Source organism: Equus caballus, unplaced genomic scaffold, assembly GCF_041296265.1.
Source record: "Equus caballus isolate H_3958 breed thoroughbred unplaced genomic scaffold, TB-T2T haplotype1-0000016, whole genome shotgun sequence".
Classification (NCBI taxonomy): Eukaryota; Metazoa; Chordata; class Mammalia; order Perissodactyla; family Equidae; genus Equus; species Equus caballus.
In genome coordinates, this window is record NW_027222391.1 from 12,504,143 (window position 1) to 12,522,624 (window position 18,482).

Genomic DNA, 18,482 nt, shown 5'->3' on the forward strand with positions numbered 1-18,482 from the left:
TCTAGGCTACTCTCAAAATCTACCTTTCCTTTCCAGAAGTAATCTTGTCTGGGAATTTACATACACATACATGGATAAAAAAGTAAAGTTTTGTTTTGAGTGTGCATGTGTGTGCTTTATTATACCTATGTTCTGGCATTTTCTATGATTTGCATCTTTGACACAGAGTACTTTGTGTGATTGTCTGTTTTGTACCTGTATGCATTTAAATCACTTTAAAAAATAATTTAGCATTGAATTAGATAGAATGAAGGCATGAAGATTTAGTTGGCCATTCCCCATCTTATGGGTATTTAGATGGTTCACATTGCTGCAGCCATGCCACAGTGAAAGTTCCTACACAGGTCTGTTAGAGCATATGTGTTTCTCCAGACTACATACCTAGAAGGGAAATAGAGGATTTGAAAAGTGTGCAGATTTTAACCTGTCAATTCACCCTTTAAAAAGCCTGTAAAAATTATGCTTCTGTGAAGGTGGGATATTTTTAATATTTGCCTATTTGCTGGGAGAAAATGTCTCCTTCGAGTTTTGTTTTTCATTTCCCTGATTATTGCTGAAGTTTACATGTTTGTCTATATTTATTAGAATTTAGTTTCTCTTGTGACTCGTTTTTCCATCTTCTTGGCCCGTTTTTCTTTTCTCTTGCTGTCACTATCTTACGTGCCTGTTTGTTTTACTTGACTGTGAGCTCCTTCAGGTGGTCATCACATCTTATTTATCAAGGTTTCCCCTTCCAGAGCACACAGACAGTGCTTAATGAATGTATATCCAATTGCATTATTGAAGCCATAGGCATTACCCTTTATCATGGTTATCATCATTATCATCCTCCTCATCACCGCCAGTACCATTTATTTAGTCTCACAGGATGCTAAGCCCTGTCTCGGGAGGTGTGCGTATATAGTCTCTCATCTTCCTAATACCTCGCCCAACAAAGTGACTATTGGTAGCTCTGTTTTACAGATAAAGCAGTTGAGACTCATGCAAGTTACACGGGCTGCCCAAGGACACTCAGCCGGATTACGAAGGGAGGGGTTATGGAGCAGAGTCTTTTCAGCCTGGTTCCAAAGTATGTGCAGTCTCCCTTAGAGCAATTGGCCTCTTCCTGGCCACGCATTAGAATCACCTGAACAGGCTTTTAAATGATAGCTATATCCAGTCCTACCCCAGGCCAATTGATTCAGAAACTCTGGGACTAGGTCTGGGGAAGTGGTGTTATAAAAATCCCTACATGATTTTGATGTGCAGAAATGGTTGAAAACCTTTGGTCTACATTGGGAGTGAACCAGCTTTTTTTGTAAAGTGCCAGATAGTAAATATTTTAGACTTTGCCTGCCATACAGTCTCTGTGGCAACTATCCACCTTTGCTGTTGTAGGGTCAAAACAGCCAAAGACAAAAATGAACGAACATGACTGTGTTCCAATTGAAACCCATTTACAAAAACAAACGGCAGCCAAATTTGGTCCATGGGCTGTAGTTTGTGGACCCCTAGTCTATATCATAATACTTCGAAGATCTTGGAATTTCGGATTGTCCCAGTCAAACCAGGACATCTGGTCACATTAATTACCTTGCTAAGTCTCAAGGACAGTGGCATGAGAATCTTTGCCCCACCTCAACAGATTCTGCTTCAGTAGGTTGGGGCCTGGGCATCTGCATTTCAACAAGGGATGCAGCTGATTCTGATGTAAGCAGACTTCGTGGGTCCTTACTGCAAGAATCACTGGGCTACCAAAGCATAATGTTCTTGGCAAGTAGCGAAAGCTTGGCTGGAGAAGCAGAACTGGTTCTTATCCAACAATTCTTTAAGCTCATGGATAGACATTTTGTGCGTCCCTGCCTGCCTTATGTTCCAGCATCCTGCCTCCAAGGTTCTGGAACCTTGGGTGCCCCAGCATCACATCTTCCCAGTCTGCACGTTGGCAGAGAAGGAAGCCGTCCTGCCTCTTCATCTCTGAAATTAGTAGAAGACCAAAATCCTTGTATATTTCAAAATATTGAAGAAGAAAGTGACTGTTTAACCACCTACGTGATAAAACTGATACTGGCATTTATCAGTCTGTGTGTGTGTGTGTGTGTGTGTGTGTTTTAATAGTTCAGTAGTTAGAAAATGGAGCCTCCATTTTCCCGTCATCCGCTTTGAAGCTATGTAGTGGGTGAATGCCATCATTTCTGTTTCCGACCTCTTTAGCATCCATTATTTCTCTGTTGTCCACATCTAATAGTCTGGATCCTTTTAGTTGTTGATGGCGCAGCGATTACTGGGGCTGCTGCTTTAGGATGACTTCCAAATGCATCTGAACAGTTGAATTTACTTACTGCTTCCCTCCTGAAAGCTTTTTAGCATGATCCAGCTGGGGTGGTTTCATCGGGAAAACCATTATTTGCGGCTCTCTTTTTTTGAGGGGTAGAAATAAATTTCCCAAAAGGTGAAAGTGGACGCTGTTCATTGTGGATCTGCAATCTTACTTTTTCTTCTCTCTCCTTCTTACATTCCATTTGCACAGTTTTTCTCAGGAATGACTTCTTTCTGGGGAAATGGAATGTTCTAAATGGCACGATTGAGTCAAATCAATGTTTAGAGTGGTTTGGACCTTTAAGCCTTTTGCTGGATTTTGGCAGTATCATTTTATACTGTAAAACCCCTTTTTCCCAGGTAACCTATAATATTCATATTGAACATTATTCACAGCTTTCTAACACCCCCTCATTTCACTTAGCTATCAGCTAAGCAAATAGTGCTCAAGAGTTAAAAATATGCTATTCTTCCTCTACAGCACATGCACTTTTATGTGAAAGGGGAACCGCTCTGTGTTCCTAATCTCTATATACATATCTATCTGTGCATGTAGTAGCTTTCAACACTGTAATTAGACACAGAAACCACACCGTGCCAACACAGTGCACACATGCAGGTTTATAGAGCAGCTGTGACAAGTATATAATATGGTAAGACACCTTTTCACCAGCTGGGACAAATTCTAGAGTATACAAGGAGAGTTTCAAATGAAAATTAGGTAGAAGAATCTGAACTATTTCATGCAGGAGGACTGCACAGATGAAAATATCTAGGACGCCTCTCTGGAAGAGTGTATTTGAGAGGCAATGTGCAATACTGGAAGGCTGATAGCTCAAGGAGTCCAATCCTCTTGGATTTAAATCCCAGCCAAGGTGCTGTGTGATCTTGGGCAGGTTGCTTTACCTCTCTGAGACTCAAGTACCCTGTTACGTCACAGAGATAATAGCAGCACGTTTACCTCATGGGGCTCGTGTGAGGATTAAGTGAGGTAACAAATGTCAGGCTGCAGACACACTTTCATCATCTGAGGATCGGAACCACAGTGTGGTGATGAAAATGAAAGGAGATACGTCATCATTACAACAGAACTCTCTGGAATATGCCCCTCCCTGCCACACACACAGCAAATATGAGTCTCTTTTGTGAACTGTCAATGTTAATAGCATCCACATTTACTCAGCTACCCTCATAAAAAAATTAGAAGCTACACTTAAATGGTTTCTCTCTCCTCCTACCTGTCCCCTTCTTCTGGTGCCTGATCCCCCATGGTCACTTGGTACCAAATTGTGCCATTCAGCCTCCGAAATAACTTTCTAATTCGGTCTCCTCAGCTTCATCCTCCCTGTCACTGCCTCAGTTCAGACCCTTATTGTCTTTTGTCTGGATTAATGCAAGAACCTCTTAACCAATTTCAGTATCTTCGGCTTGGATCCTCCATGATCCATTAGTAGCCCCATTTTACAGATTAGAAAATTGAGACAGAGAGAGGTTCAATCAAGAGCCCCAAATCACACAGCTGGTAAGTGGTATTATAGGGATTCCAACGTCAGCAGCCTGGCTCTAGGATCTCTGCCCTTTCCTGCCTTGGAGCTTGGTGCAGTGCATTATTTGGTTGTGGAAATCGGCAGTACCTCCTACGTCTGGTAATTGCCTGGAGTGAGTCCTGTTTCCCCCTCACCAGATGTTTCCTTAGAGCTGCTCTAAGTGATACATCGATCCTGCATGAGCTCCAAGGAGCAGCCAAGCCATTCTGCAGGAAGAGAGCGGGTGAAGGAGGAACAGGCAGAAATGTACAAATGAGTTCTGGTGGGAGACCATCAGTGCATCGTGGATGCTGTCCAGAGGCTGACGTGGGCCACGTATAAAAAGAAGAGGCTGAACTAGGGATGGAGAAAGTAGGGATTCAGGTCCATTTCAGCATTTCAGGAGTCTGGTCCAGTGGGTGGGGCCTGGCACGAAGAACTGCCAGCGGGGATGATGCTGGGATTCTGGCAGTATCAGAGGCTGCTGGTTTAGAGCAGGATCGCAGGCAGACGTGATGCTGTGGTACCACAGGGACAGATCATCCATGTTCCCGTGAAGCCACAGCCACTCTGAAGCCGGGGCCAGGGCTTTCCCACGCCCTGTGGTCGTAGGCACTAGAGTGGCAGGAAAAGTAAACTGAGAAACTACAAGTTTCTCCTTGTAGAAACCTTACTCATTCTTTAAAGCTCACTTAAAAATTAATATTTATCTAAGGAATCCATACTTGTGCCTTTAAAATCAAATAGTACTGAAGGCTTTATAAAGGACCGTGACAGGCCCTCCCCAACCTCACAACCCCAGTCCTTTCTATCCCCCCAGTTCCATTCCCCATGGAAACCACTTGAGCCATTTCTATCCTAGCTGTTCTTGTGTTTACCTCCATTTATATAACTAGTACGAATACTTGTATTTAAAAGTAATTTTAAAATATTAGACACTAACTTCTTGCCGTGGTAGATAAAATTTGAGTAGGTAAAATTGCAGGTGGATGAAATTTGGTCGACACCCCATTCCCCTCTTCACTCTTCTCAGTCTGTCCTCACTTAAATCTTTATTCATGCAAAGTTCATCTTGGCATGGAAGGTGACCCCTTTCCTGGAACGTGTTCAGAGACTGCTCCTCCCCTGCTCCCACAGAGCTGTGTATCTCTCTTAGTGCACTGTTCCCCTTGCCCTTCCACGTTGGGGTTATCTATAGAACAGGTCACACAGCTGTGGTCTTTACTGCTGTGTGCCCGATATTGGTAAACCCTGCTCTTCTTCCCTGTCCCTAGCCATCTCTATATCTCTCTGCTTTGCCAGTCTCTGGGTGGGGGGAAACCAAAGTGGGTACTTCCTGTGTGCCCTGAAAGGCTGGGACGCCGGTCGTTCACTCTGCTCTCTCTTTCCCTGAAAGGAGAGCTCTTTCTAGCTGAGGAGTTCCCTCTTAGCACTGAGTAATGCCAGCTTAAAGGACGGGGTGATGCAGGCAAAATGAAGCTGTTCTTCTTTCTCTTTATGTGTGGTTATTCTCACATTTTTTGTTCCGCTATGTTGCTAAAGTTTCTTAAGAGGGCTTTAGAGCTCTCCCAGAACTCTTTTTGATCATGGGTAGGTAGCAGTCTAATTGTTGATCTTTCTGGGAGGACAGAGGCTAACATCTCCTACTCCCCCATCTTGGTGACATCACTCACTAACACATCGTTAAGGCTTTTTCATTTATATTCATGAGGGATAGTGGTCTTGTCTTTGCATGTGATGTCTTCACTTGCCATTGAAATTAAGGTGACTCTGGCCTAATAGAATGATGTGAGACCAGCTCTCTCCTTCTAATATTTTCTGAAATAGATGGTGGGAGATTGGGATTATTTTCTCCATTAATAGTCAATGGAATTCACCAGTTGAGTCATCTGAATCTGGGCTTTTCTTCCCTGAAAGGGTTTTAATTACTAATTTAATTTTCTTGTTTGTTACAGATCTATGGAGATTTTCTATTTCTCTTTGAGTCAGTTTTGGAAATTTGGATCTAAGAATTTGCCAATATCTTATAAATTGTCTAATTTGTGGCATAAAGTTGTTCATAATATTCTCTTATAATCCTTTAATTTCTCTGTGGGTGTCCCTTTCTAATTTCTGATTTTGGTAAATTCTATCTTCTCTCTTCCTTGGGGATGCTAGCTAAGGGATTGTCAACTTTATGTGGTAAACAGCCAATTTCTGGTTTTATTGATGTTTGTGTTTTGTATTTCACAGACATGTGTTCTAATCTTTTGTATTTCCTTTCTTTTGCTTGTTTTCAGTTTGGTTTATTTTCCTTTCTTTCCTTTCTTAGGGTAGGAACTTAAATTATTGATTTGAGACTTTCCTCTCTACCACTATAGGTGTTTAATACTCTAAATTTCTCTCTAAGTACTGCTTTAGGCACATCCCATAGACTTTGATATTCTATTTTTTAAATTTTCATTCACTTCAAAGTACTTTCAAATTTTGTTCCCAATTTATTCTTTGACTCATATGTTATTCAGATGGGTGTCATTTAAGTTCCAAATGTTTGTGGATATCCCAGATATATTCCATTCTTGATAGCTCACGTTCCATTGTGGTTGGAGAACATATTTTATATAATTTCATTCTTGCTAAATCTGTTGAATTTATTTTATGGCTGAGTACACGGTCTATCCTGGAGCATGTTCCATGTGGTATTGAAAAGAATGTGTGTTTTGTAGTCATTGAGTGCAGTGATCTATACACGTCACTTAATTTAATTTGGTTGATAGTGCTCTTCAAGTCTTGTATAACCTTGCTGATTGTCTTTCCTCTTTTTAATCCATTATGGACAGGAGGCAGTTGAAATTTCCAAGTATTGTTGAATTGTCTCTTTCTCCTTTCGTTTCCGTCAAATTTTACTTCACGTATCTTGAAGCTCTGTTGTTACATTTGTAAGCATTGATAATTTTTATATCTTTCTGATTTAATGACATTTTGTCATTTGGATATGTCCCTCTTTGCTTCTAATAATATTTCTTGTTTTAAAATCTACATTGTCCAGTATTAACACAACCCTCCAGCAATCTTTTGGTAACTATTTGTGTGATGTGTCTTTTCCATCCTTCTAGTTTCAACTTCTGTTTGTCTTTGAATCTAAGATGTGTCTTTTGTAGATCACGTATAGTTGGATCTTGCTTTATTATTCATTTTCCCAATCTCTGTCTTCTAATTGTTTTTTTTAGACCATTCACATTTAGTGCAGTTATTGATAGGATCAGAGTTACATTTGCCATTTTGCTATTTGTTTTCTTTGTCTTCAGGCTTTTTTGTTCTCTGTCCTTCCTTTATTAACTTCTTTTGTGCTAAATAAATCTTTCAGTATATCATTTTAATTCCTCTATTGAATATTTTTTACTGTTTTTGAGCTATTTTCCTAGTGTCTGTGGTAGGGATTCCAATATGCATTTTAACTGACTATGGTCTATTTCAAACGAATATTAACTTAATTCCTATGAAATATAGAATGTTTCCTCCAATGTAACTCTGTTACTTTCCCCTCTTGTGCTCTTGTTTTTATATATATTATATCTATATATGTTACAAAACCAATACTAGAATGTTACAGTTATTTCTTTGTACAATCTCATGTCTTTTAAAGAATTTAACAGAAGAAATGAGAAAATATATTTATAGATTCTTTTTTTTAAAACCCAGAAATTTATTACTTCTGGCTCTCTTAATTTCTTCCAGCTGATTCGAGGTACTGTCTGATGTCATTTTCTTCCAGCCCAAAGAATTTCCTTTAGTATTTCTCACAATTCAGTTCTGATATCAAGAAATTCTTCCAGTCCTTTTAAATTTAAGAATGTCCTTATTTCACCTTTATAATTAGTGGATAGTCTTGCTGGATAAAAAAATTCTTCGTTACCATTTTTTCTTTCAGTATTTTGAATATGCCATTTCACTGCCTTCTAGGGTCTATTTTCTCTGATGAGCAGTTAGATATTATTTATGTTGATGCTCTCCTGTACATGTTCAGTTGTTTTTCTCTTTCTTAAGATTTTCTCTTTGTGTGTGGCTTACAACAGTTTGACTATTATGTGTCTAGGTAAAACTATATCTTTGTATTTATCCTACTTGGAGTTCAGTAAGCTTCTTGGATGTGTAAATTAACATTGTTTCATCAACTTTGGGAAGTTTTGGACATTATTTCTTCAAACAATTACAATAACTATTAGATCCACAATTTGAGGAGGTGTATTACATGAGATTTGGGACATTTACTGGGAAAGTCTAGGAACCTGGAAATTGGAATGATTACATGTATTTGGATTCACATATAGCTGAACTCATTGGGCACAATGAGTCTCCCTTGATTTCATAAGCAGTTGTTTCTCCCTGTGTGAGGCTGTTCCTTCATTGCTGGTATTCAACTATAGGATGAATCTCAAAATCATTATCCTGAGTGAAAAAAAAGCCACACAAAAATACACTGTATGATTCCTTTTGCATGAAACCCTAAAAAGATAAAACTAATCTAATATTGACAGGTGTAGAGAGAAACAGTTCCCAGATGGAGGTGTCTGAACAGTTTGAAAAGTGATCCAATATACTGGGGCTCTCAATAGATTGCCTCAATTACTCACTCAGATAAGGTTTGAATACAAGAATATCTTCAAGAGGGACATTATGTTCCTCAATATTTTATAAAATGATCACTAGCCATATGAGGGTGAATGCCAGGTAAGTACACCTCCCCCAATTACTGCGAGGATGGATCAGTGTGAGGTCAAGATTAAGGTGAAGAAATTGTATTCCTTCACTTACATGGATTTACCGAGCATCTAGGAAGCCCAAAGTTATTATCAGAGGAGAAGGATATGGTCAAACATATACTACTACTTGGTCAGAACAGATGTTCTAAACTCTGTGCACTTTGCCTGGCAGGTGTACACTTGCCTCTGCACAGCTTTGAGGCTTATTAGACAGTTCAAGTTTGTTGTACCTGCCACACACTCTGCAATTTTAAGGCCTTTAAGGTATACTAAAAGTCACTGCTTTGAGGAGCTTAGAAAAAGAAGTGAAGAGTAACTGAATTCTGACAGTGTCTGTCTCACTTCTCTCTCTCTCTCCAAATCCTAAGGGGTGATCCTAGTATAAGTTACCCCTGAAGGAGATACACACTATCCTCAGGCCCTGTCCGAACTTCCTTACTGGCTCCAGGCCCATAATAGGAATAAAAAACCAGCTATGTTCAGAGTAAAATTGCAAGAAATCCAGAAATTAAAAAACCAAAAACACAAAAGGAACTCAAGATCTTGCCCAATAAAGCAGAAACTAGGTAGCACATAAGGGGGTGGATCCTTACCATATTAGATTAGGAAGGATGAATTATGTTTGGATAGGCTCAAATTAATCAATATGAGTATACTCCCTGTGGACTCAGGAGCAGCCCATGTTGCATTTCAAAGCAATGAAATATGTATTTTCTCTAATGGGATACTGACAAATGTTTTTTGAAACTCTTAGAGTGTTTCTCATGTGCAGCCATCTTTTGTGGTGATATGAAGGGATCAGTGGTGGTGGCTCTTTGATCATGAAGTTCATTGAAATGAAATAGATGGGTATTCTACTAAGATGCTTCTTGAGATATATATCTATATACATGTGAAATTCTGGATCTTGTGGGCAGAAAACGAACACAAATCACCACAACAGGGATTTAGATTCTCTTTCTAAATCCTTGATATATCCTACTTTCTAGACAGGAGGCTTTGACTAAAGGGAAGGCTGGGTCCCTTTGACAAAATTCCTCATAACTTGGTCACAAGAATATACAAATAAACATTCCCCAAGGGAGACCTGTGGCCACATACCCATCAACTCTCCTTCAAACTGGGTTTACAGTGTATGGTGGCATCATTGGAAATTATGGCTGCTACGATTACAGTCTCACTTAGGGGTGGTTCTGAAATGTGTGGTGAAAAAAAAATCTTCCCAGTGGGTAGAGTTTAAGGAGGTATATTTAGTTCACTTTGTGAAGAACTGACATGTACTTGAGTTTCGATTTATACTGATTTATGTCCAGTAGCTCAGTGAGTTGACAGGTAGTAGGGGGCTAAACAAGAATAAGACTGGAAAATTGGTGACCAAAAGGTCTAGAAGAGACACATGCGGATGGAATTCTAAGAATAGGTATTGAATGGGGTTTATAAATGCTTAACGGAGGATAGGATATCAGAGGGAAGAGAACAAGTGAGGTGTTGGGTATTTATTCCTTTGGCTCTCCGTGCTGAGCCATGTAATGGGCATTCACAATGTTTCTCTTCCTAAGACCACAGCTCTCATAAGGGTGGCCTTTTGTGCTAAGTTCTGATAATGTTACCTACTCTCACTACAGCCCTGGGGGTGATAATAACTCTCTACCAACACTAGTTACAGGATGCTTCACTAACCCTACCCACATTTTTAGAGCCCTATTTATTAGACTCTCCTCAAGTGTCCCATGGTTTCTTGACAACTGACACCTGTTTCTTCAGGGGACCCTGACTAATAGGCCCCACAACAAGCCTGATCATAAACTCCATGGGGGTAGGGAATTTACTCTCTTTTATTTGATGTTGCTATCCTAGCACCTAGAATGATGTCGATTGTACAGTCAGTTTTCAATAAATGTTTGTTAAACGACATATGTGTGACCACTTTCTCTCCTTCGTGATCTTTATGTTAAAGTCTATTATGATTGATTTAATATAGTTTAACCAGCATTCTTGTGCTTTTATCTGTAATTTGGTAAAGAATGACAAAGAATTATAAACGTCAGCAAAAAGCAAGCAAACTTGTCGTTATGTGCATGGAAATCCAAGATATTTAACATAAAAATTTATGAAACAATAAGAGAATTCAGCAAGAATCAATGTTAATGTAGAAGACCCAACAGATTTCCTATAAACATCCACCCCTGGAGCACCTGTGCAGACCCTCAGTAGAATCTGCACACTGGGCCCCAGGCGCGCCAGGATGGGGCTCAGGGGTTGGTGGGTCCGGCGGCTGTAAAGGAACAGGGTGGAGGTCCCAGGTTGAAAAATTGTAAAATTATAATTTTACAGCTATATAATTTAACTACTTCAGTCGTCATGTCTTTTTCTTTTTACAAAGTCAATTTTCCTTCCTAACTCCAAATTTTTTTCACACCATCTAAGTAATATTTTAATATTTTCCATATCCAATCCGTATTCAAATTTCCCCAATTACCTCCAAATGACTTATGAAAAAAATGCTATTTTAATCGGGAGCCAATAGCGGACTACCCTTTGCATTTGACAGCAGAGTTCAGGCTTAACCCTTAACCTCTTCGGGCTCGGAGGACCCTGGGCAGGAGAGATTTAAGAACACCGTCCTCCCGCTTTCGCGGAAAGGCCAAAAGTGACTTGAAATGTAGACGCGGAGGCCTATGGGAAATGTAGTTTTAAATAGGTGAGGTTCACCGCCTGGACTCCGGGAACGGGACGCCACGCTCCTTCTGCGCATGTGCAGCCGTAGCCTCCTCGTTTGTCTTCTCAGGACTCCAGAGAACCGTTGGGGAACTTTGGGGTGTGCTCGGAAAATGCAGGGTGCGCACCGAGGGCGAGGGACTAGCTGGGAAGGGTGTGCCTGTGCTTGGGGATGGGAGCAGGAAGTGTCTGGGACCTCGTCGCCCCCCGCGGCGGTGTATAAACCCGGGCGGGCCGTCAGAGCGGGTAAGGCCGATGGGGGAGACCCCGGCCCTCGGGCTGCCGGGGGGCGCAGGTGTTCGGGGCGGTCCGGGATGCCCGAGGATCGTGTGACCAGCCCGCCTGCAGCCCGACCGGAGAGAAGCCCATGTCGGCGGCGGTGGGTGCGGGAGGGAGGAGTGCGTTTATCAGGCGGACGGTGACCGTGGGTCTGCGGTGGAGCCCGAGCTCTGGAGCACTACAGGCCCGGTCAGTGCCAGCTCTGTCACCTGTTAGCAGGGGCGACAGAAGGAACCTGGGCGAGAGTCAGGGTTCTCATCTATAAATATTAATAATGATTGTTTCACGGCGACGTTTGGAAACATAGATCACTATTTTAGACAAGTGCCAGGTAGGAAGCCTTAAGTAAGTGACAACTGCTGTTATAGTTAGAGGACGCTTTGTTTTTTTACTGGATAGTTTAATGTACCCTGACAACCACTTCACCAGAAACCGAGGCTCGGGTCGGTGGCCCGATGTGCTCGAGTCAGGAGCTCCCAGCCAGGGAATTTGGATTCGAGGGCAGGTGTGCTTGGCTTCAGTCTCAGGCTTTGTCTGATGTCACACCTGCCCAAGACTGGCATTACAGCCTTCACAGCACTTAGGAACATGGCCTGTCCCTGCGTCCCCAGGGATGTAAAGGAAAGGATGTGGATGGAATCCCACCATGTGTCACATGTATCCTGGGATTTCTAGTGTCTCTTCAGGTCCCTTGGGTCAGACAGAGGTGCCTGGCCCCCTCTGCATTGTCAGGCTTTCTGTCCTTGAAGTCTGACGTTATAATGAATTCTAAGAGTCAGCCTTTTTGCCCCTAAGATGAATTTATTTCTCAGATCCATGTCCCAGTTGCCTTGAAACAAACCAGCCCTTGTGAGGCAGGAAGCAGGGGGCCTCTGTGAGGGAGTCTTACCTGGAAGAGAGCGCCCCTCTGACCTTAGACCTCTCTCCAGAGCTTCAGAGCAGAGACAAGAGCCCAGAAGGGAGCAGATGCTAGATTTGCAAGATCAGAAGCAGGTCTTGATCCTCCTGCCCAGAATGAACCAGACTTGATGATGCCACCTTCAGGAGCCACCACACTGTGTGACAGTGGGGCATTTGGGCCGTCCCTGGGAAGTACAGGTGAGCTGGGGTGGCCCAGGGGCAGGCTGCTCAGGAAAGGCTGCTTTGTTGGAGAGCCGTGAGGGCAAGGTCTGGGGGTAAGGGACAACCAGGCAGAGGGAGGAAGTTCTGTCTCCGGTCCCCTTAAATGGCCCCCGCTATTTACAGATGCGCTGCTGTCACACATGTCCACCACCACATGTGACATTAGTGACGTTATCCTGATGTCACAGGATCCAAGAATGATGATCTGTGAAGAGTTTTCCAAGGTCACCTACTTCTAACTCTTTTGAAAGATTTAAAGACATTGGGCCTGAAAATTTCAGTGACTTGTCCAGGGAAACGCAGTTTGTGACAGTTCACTCTCTCACAGGTAAGTTACCAAAAGCATCTATCGAAAGGGCCTTTTGAGAAATACTTCCCAGCTGAAATGAACAATTACAAATTCCTGCCTTAAATCCTCCCATCTCTTTTACTAGGCTTTCCGTGGATTGTGTATACCAGGGGTTGAATAATATTACTGAGAAAAATAGATAAATGATGCATACTGAGCATTTTTCTGCTAAGTTAACTTTAATGAAGGAATAGTGTCTTGTCGTTTGGCGTCCTTTAATTCAACTGATCGGTTGTTTTTATTTCTTTCTGTTATCCAGAAGGACGCATGCGTTATTGTTAAATCAATCGAGTAAAGTTTATGTTCACTCAGTAAAAAACTGCAGATTTCAGCTCCATGGTCATTTCAGAATCACACAAAGACAGGTGTTGCTGCCTGTCCATGATCCTTCTTGTGCCTTTTCAAGGCCCAGAGGGCCCTGTGCCTATGGGGAGGATGATCCCCAACTGGGGTGCTGAGATTTGAGGAGGTGAATCTAAGAGCTGTAAGACAGCTAAATCTCAGGACCCCTGTCTTCTTTCTGTCCCCTCAGCTGAACCACAGTCCTCTGTACTCGCCCAGGAGCCACAGAGAGTGAACATCCCTCAGGTGAGCTCTTTATTCATTCCCCACTTTATATTGTAATGGATTTATAAGGTTTAGCAGGATCCATGCATTAAAGGAAAAGGAGAAGTTGAAATAGTAGAAATCAAGTCAGTCTTGAGGAAAAATATAGCGTGTTTTACTATTAATTGTGATGTTGGCTGTTAGCTTTGAGTGGGTAACCTTGTCAGGGTAAGTAGTTTCCCACTAAGCTACCTGTTTCAATCTCTTTACTTGTGATTGGGCTATTCAGATTCTCTGTTTCTTCTTGATTCAGTTTTGGGAAGTTGTATGAGTCTTAGAATTTATCTGTTTCTTCTGGATTGTCCAGTTTGTTGCTATATAGTTTTTCATAGTATTCTCTTATAATCCTTTATATTTCTGTGGTATCTGTTGTAATTTCTCCTCTTTCGTTTCTAATTTTATTTATTTGAGCCTTCTCTCTTTTTTTCTTAGAGAGTCAGGCTAAGGGTTTGTCAATTTTGCATATCTTCTCAAAGAACCAGCGCTTTGTTTCACTGATCTTTTCTACTGTTCTTTTTTCTTTTTTGGTTTCAATTTCATTTATTTCTGCTCTGATTTTTATTATTTCCCTCCTTCGGCTGACTTTGGGCTTTGTTGGTTCTCCATTTTCTAACTGTATTTTAAGATTGCTTATTTTAGATCTTTCTTGTTTTTTTAAGCTGGGCCTGTATTGCTATGAATTTCCCTCATAGGGCAACTTTTTCTGCATCCCATATGAGTTGGTATGGTGTATTTTCATTTTCATTTGTCTCCAGATATTTTTTGATTTCTCTTTTAATTTCTTCAATGATCCATTGGTTGTTCAGTAGCATGTTGTTTAGTGTCCACATATTTGTCACTTTCCCAGCTTTTTTCCTGTAGCTGATTTCTAGTCTCATAGCATTTTGGTCAGAAAAGATGCTTGATGTGATTTCAATCTTCTTAAATTTATTGAGGCCTATCTTGTTTCGAAACATATGGTCTGTCCTTAGAATGCTCCATGTGCACTTGAGAAGAATGTGTATTCTGCTATTTTTGGACAGAATGTTCCATATATATCTATTATATAGTCCATCTCGTCTAGTTTTCCATTTAATTCCACTATTTCCTTGTTAACTTTCTGTCTGGATGATCTATCCATCGATGTAAGTAGACTGTTGGGGCCCCCTGCTATTATTATGTTGTTGTTAATATCTCTTTTTAGGTCTGTTAATAGTTGGTTTATGTACTTTGGTACTCCTTTGTTGGGTACACGTATATTTATAAGTGTTATGTCTTCTTGTTGGAGTGTCCCTTTTACCATTATATACTGCCCCTCTTTGTCTCTCATTGCCTTTTTTATCTTGAGGTCTACTGTGTCTGATATAAGTATTGCAATAACTGCTTTCTTTTGTTTGCCATTAGCTTAGAGTATCATCTTCCGTCCCTTCACTCTGAGCCTGTGTTTGTCTTTAGAGCTAAGAGTGTTTCCTGGAGGCAGCATATTGATGAGTCTTGTTTTTCAATCCATCCCACCACTCTGTCTTTTGATTGGATAATTCAATCCATTTACATTTAGAGTGATTATTTATATATAAGGGCTTAACGCTGCCATTTTATCACTTGTTTTGCAGCTCTGTATTTCCCTTGTTTCTTGTCTTGTGTATTTTGGACTGCCAGTTCAGTTTGGTAGTTCTCTATGATGGTTTTCTCAGTTTTCTCTTTTTTGTGTGTGAGGAAGACTGGCCCTGAGCTAACACCTGTAAGCAATCTTCCTCTTTTTTAGCTTGAGGAAGATTGTTGCTGAGCTAACATCTGTGGCAATCTTCCTCTGTTTTTTGTATGTGGGATGCCAGCACAGCAGGGCTTGATGAGAGATGCATAGGTCTGTGCCTGGGACCTGAAGCTGCAAACCCTGGGTGGCTGAAGCAGAGCATGTGAACTTAACCATTATGCCACTGGGACAGCCCCTCAGTTTTCTTTTTTTCTGTATCATTTGTGTCTCTGTTCTGATTGTTTAGTGGTTACCATCAGGTTTGTATAAAAAATCTCGTAGATGAGATATACCATTTTCTGATAGCCTCTTATTTCCTTGGTCTAAGCCAGTTCCATCCCTTTCCTCTTCCTCTGATTTGTTGGTCATAACACATTCTGTTTTGTGTTGTGATTTTGTGGTTAAAATCACAAGATTATAGTTATTTTTGATGTTTTCCTTCCCTTTATCTTTCATGTCATAATTAAGTTTTTGCTAACCTCTTCTTGTAGAGAGTTGCAATTTTCTGACTTTGGCTGCCTATTTATCTCCTTGCTCAAGGCTTTGTGAACTCTTTTTTTTCTTTTTCAGGTATGAAGGTCTTCTTGAGCATTTCCTGTTTGGGGTGTCTTGTGGTGATGAACTACCTCAGCTTTTGTTTATGTGGGAAAGTTTGTATTTCTCCACCATATCTGTAGGATATTTTTCCCTGGATAGAGTATTCTCAGCTGAAGGTTTTTGTCTTTCAGAATTTTGAATATCTCATTCTACCTTCTCGTAGCCTGTAAAGATTCTGCTGAGAAATCTCCTGAAAGTTTGATATGGTCTTTGTAAGTTATTTTCTTCTGCCTTGCTGCCTTTAAAAATATTTCTTCTTTGTCACTGACTTTTGCCAGTTTTACTACTCTATGCCTTGGAGTAGGTCTTTTTACATTGATGTAATCAGAAGTTCTGTTAGCGTCTTTTACTTGTAATTCCAGCTCCTTTTCCAGGTTTGAACAGACTTTCTGCTCCTTTCTCCCTCCCTTCTCCCTCTATAATACCCGTAGTTTTTATGTTGCATTTCCTAATTGAATCAGATATTTCTCAGAGAATTTCTTCGGTTCTTTTTAGTCTTAATTCTCTCTCCTCCTCCATCTGAAGCCTTTCTATATTTCAGTCCTCCAGATTGCTAATTCCGTCTTCCATAACGTCAGCTCTGTAATTCAGGGTATCCAGATTTTTCTTTATCTCATTGTGTTTTTCATCTCCAACATTTCTGATTGGTTTCTCTTTGTAGGGTCAATCTCTTTTGTGAAGTATTCCCTCTGTTTATTAATTTTATTCCTGATTTAATTGAACTATCTGAATTTTCTTGTAACTCGTTGAGTTTTTTAATGTTAGCTATTTTGAATTCTCTGTCGTTTACATTGTAAATTTGTGTGCCTTCAGGATTGATTTCTAGGTGCTTTTCATTTTCCTTCTGGTCTGGACTATTAATATATTTCTTCATACTATTTGATGGGGTTGGTTTGTGCCTTCACATAGATAGTATCTGGTTGCAGATTCCACCTGCCACCACTGGAGGAGGTTCAGGAGCTGTGTATTCTGAGCCTGCTGTGATCCCTGGTGTCTGTGCTTGTCCTTTGGAATCTATGCTGACAGGACCCATCTGCGATTGCCTGCTTGTAGCTGCTGCTTTGCTAATGTACGCACGGGCACTCTAGACGGGGTCCCTTGCCCTGGCTGACTGGCTGAGCTTGTGAGCCCAGCAGGGGGAGGGGCACTTCTTTTGCATGTGCCATCCCGTGGGTGTTCTCTGTTTGCCCTCGCTGTCTGTCCTCCTGGCGTGCTGGCTTCATGAAGACAACCCCACAATAGCTTAGCCTCCTCTGTGGAGCTTTCCTATGGGATGTGAGGGAACTTGGAGAGCGAAGGCATTCCTACAGAGTCTCCCCCCAGGCCCCTCTTTTCTCAGAGCTGTGCATGGTCCTGTGCCCTAGGTCATTGCTGGGGAGGGAGAGGAGATCCCCTTACTTCCTCCTCCTTCCTCCTGGGGGGTCCAGCACCTCCACCTTCAGGCATTTGGCTGCATGGGTCTCTCAGATGTCTTTTGTGTTGTGTGCCTGTCCTCTGTTGGTTTATGAATGTCCTTTTCATTCTTTCTTAGGGAGGAGAGTCTAAGGGAAGAGCTCACTCCGCCGTGATGCTGATGTCATGCCTGGTCATTCTATTTTTAAGTTTTTGAGGAATCTCTGTACTATTTTCCACAGTGGCTGCACCAATTTACATTCCCACCAGCAGTGTATGAGGGCTCCCTTTTCTCCACATCCTCTCCAACACTTCTGTTTTCTTTGTAAAGATTGGCACCTGAGCTAACATCTGTTGTCTATCTTTTTTTCCTTCTTGTTCTCCCAAAACCCTCCCAGTACATAGTTGTATATTCTAGTTGTATATCCTGGCTGTGCTGTGTGGGATGCCACCTCAGCATGGCTTGATGAGTGGTGCCGTGTCCAGGCCCAGGATCCAAACCGGCAAGACCCTGGGCTGCTGAAGTGAGTAGCGCACACGAACTTAACCACTCGGCCATGGCACTGGCCCCTCTCCAACACTTCTTATTTCTTGTCTTTTTAGTAATAGCCATTCTGATGGGCATGAGGTGATATCTCATTGTGGTTTTGATTTGTATTTATCTAATAATTAGTGATGTTGAACATCTTTTCATGTGCCTGTTGGCCATCTGTATATCTTTGGGAAAATGTCTGTTCAAATCCTCTGCCCATTTCTTGACTAAGTTTGTTCTTTTGTTGTTGAGTTCTTTATATATTTTGGATAGCAACCCCTTATTGGATAAATGATTCGCAGATATCTTCTTCCAATTGCTAGGTTGTCTTTTCATTGTATTGATGTTTCCTTAGCCATACAGACGCTTTTTAGTTTGATGTAGTCCCATTAGCTTATTTTTTCTTTTGTTTCCCTTTCCTGAGGAGACATATTCAAAAAGACACTGCTAAGAATGATAGCAAAGAGCTTACTGCCTATGTTTTCTTCTTTGGAGTTTTATGGTTTCAGGTATTACATTCAAGTCTTTAATCCATTTTGAGTTAATTTTTGTGCATGGTGTAAGATAATGGTCTACTTTCATTCTTTTG

The 18,482-nt window shown here is 41.3% G+C and overlaps 1 long non-coding RNA gene across 4 annotated transcripts in view; it reads left to right on the forward strand.

Annotated features, from left to right (window-relative positions):
* The first annotated feature begins 10,974 nt into the window (after positions 1-10,974).
* Positions 10,975-18,482, forward strand: part of LOC138922853 (uncharacterized) — a 50,583-nt gene continuing 43,075 nt past the window's right edge. For 2 of the 4 annotated variants that reach the window (XR_011436015.1, XR_011436016.1), the window contains exons 1-4: positions 10,976-11,530; positions 12,493-12,661; positions 12,809-13,013; positions 13,567-13,622. This is a non-coding gene — a long non-coding RNA (uncharacterized lncRNA). Of the gene's footprint in view, positions 11,531-12,492; positions 12,662-12,808; positions 13,014-13,566; positions 13,623-18,482 lie in introns of all 4 variants that reach the window. The other 2 variants (XR_011436014.1, XR_011436012.1) reach the window with 2 other exon arrangements.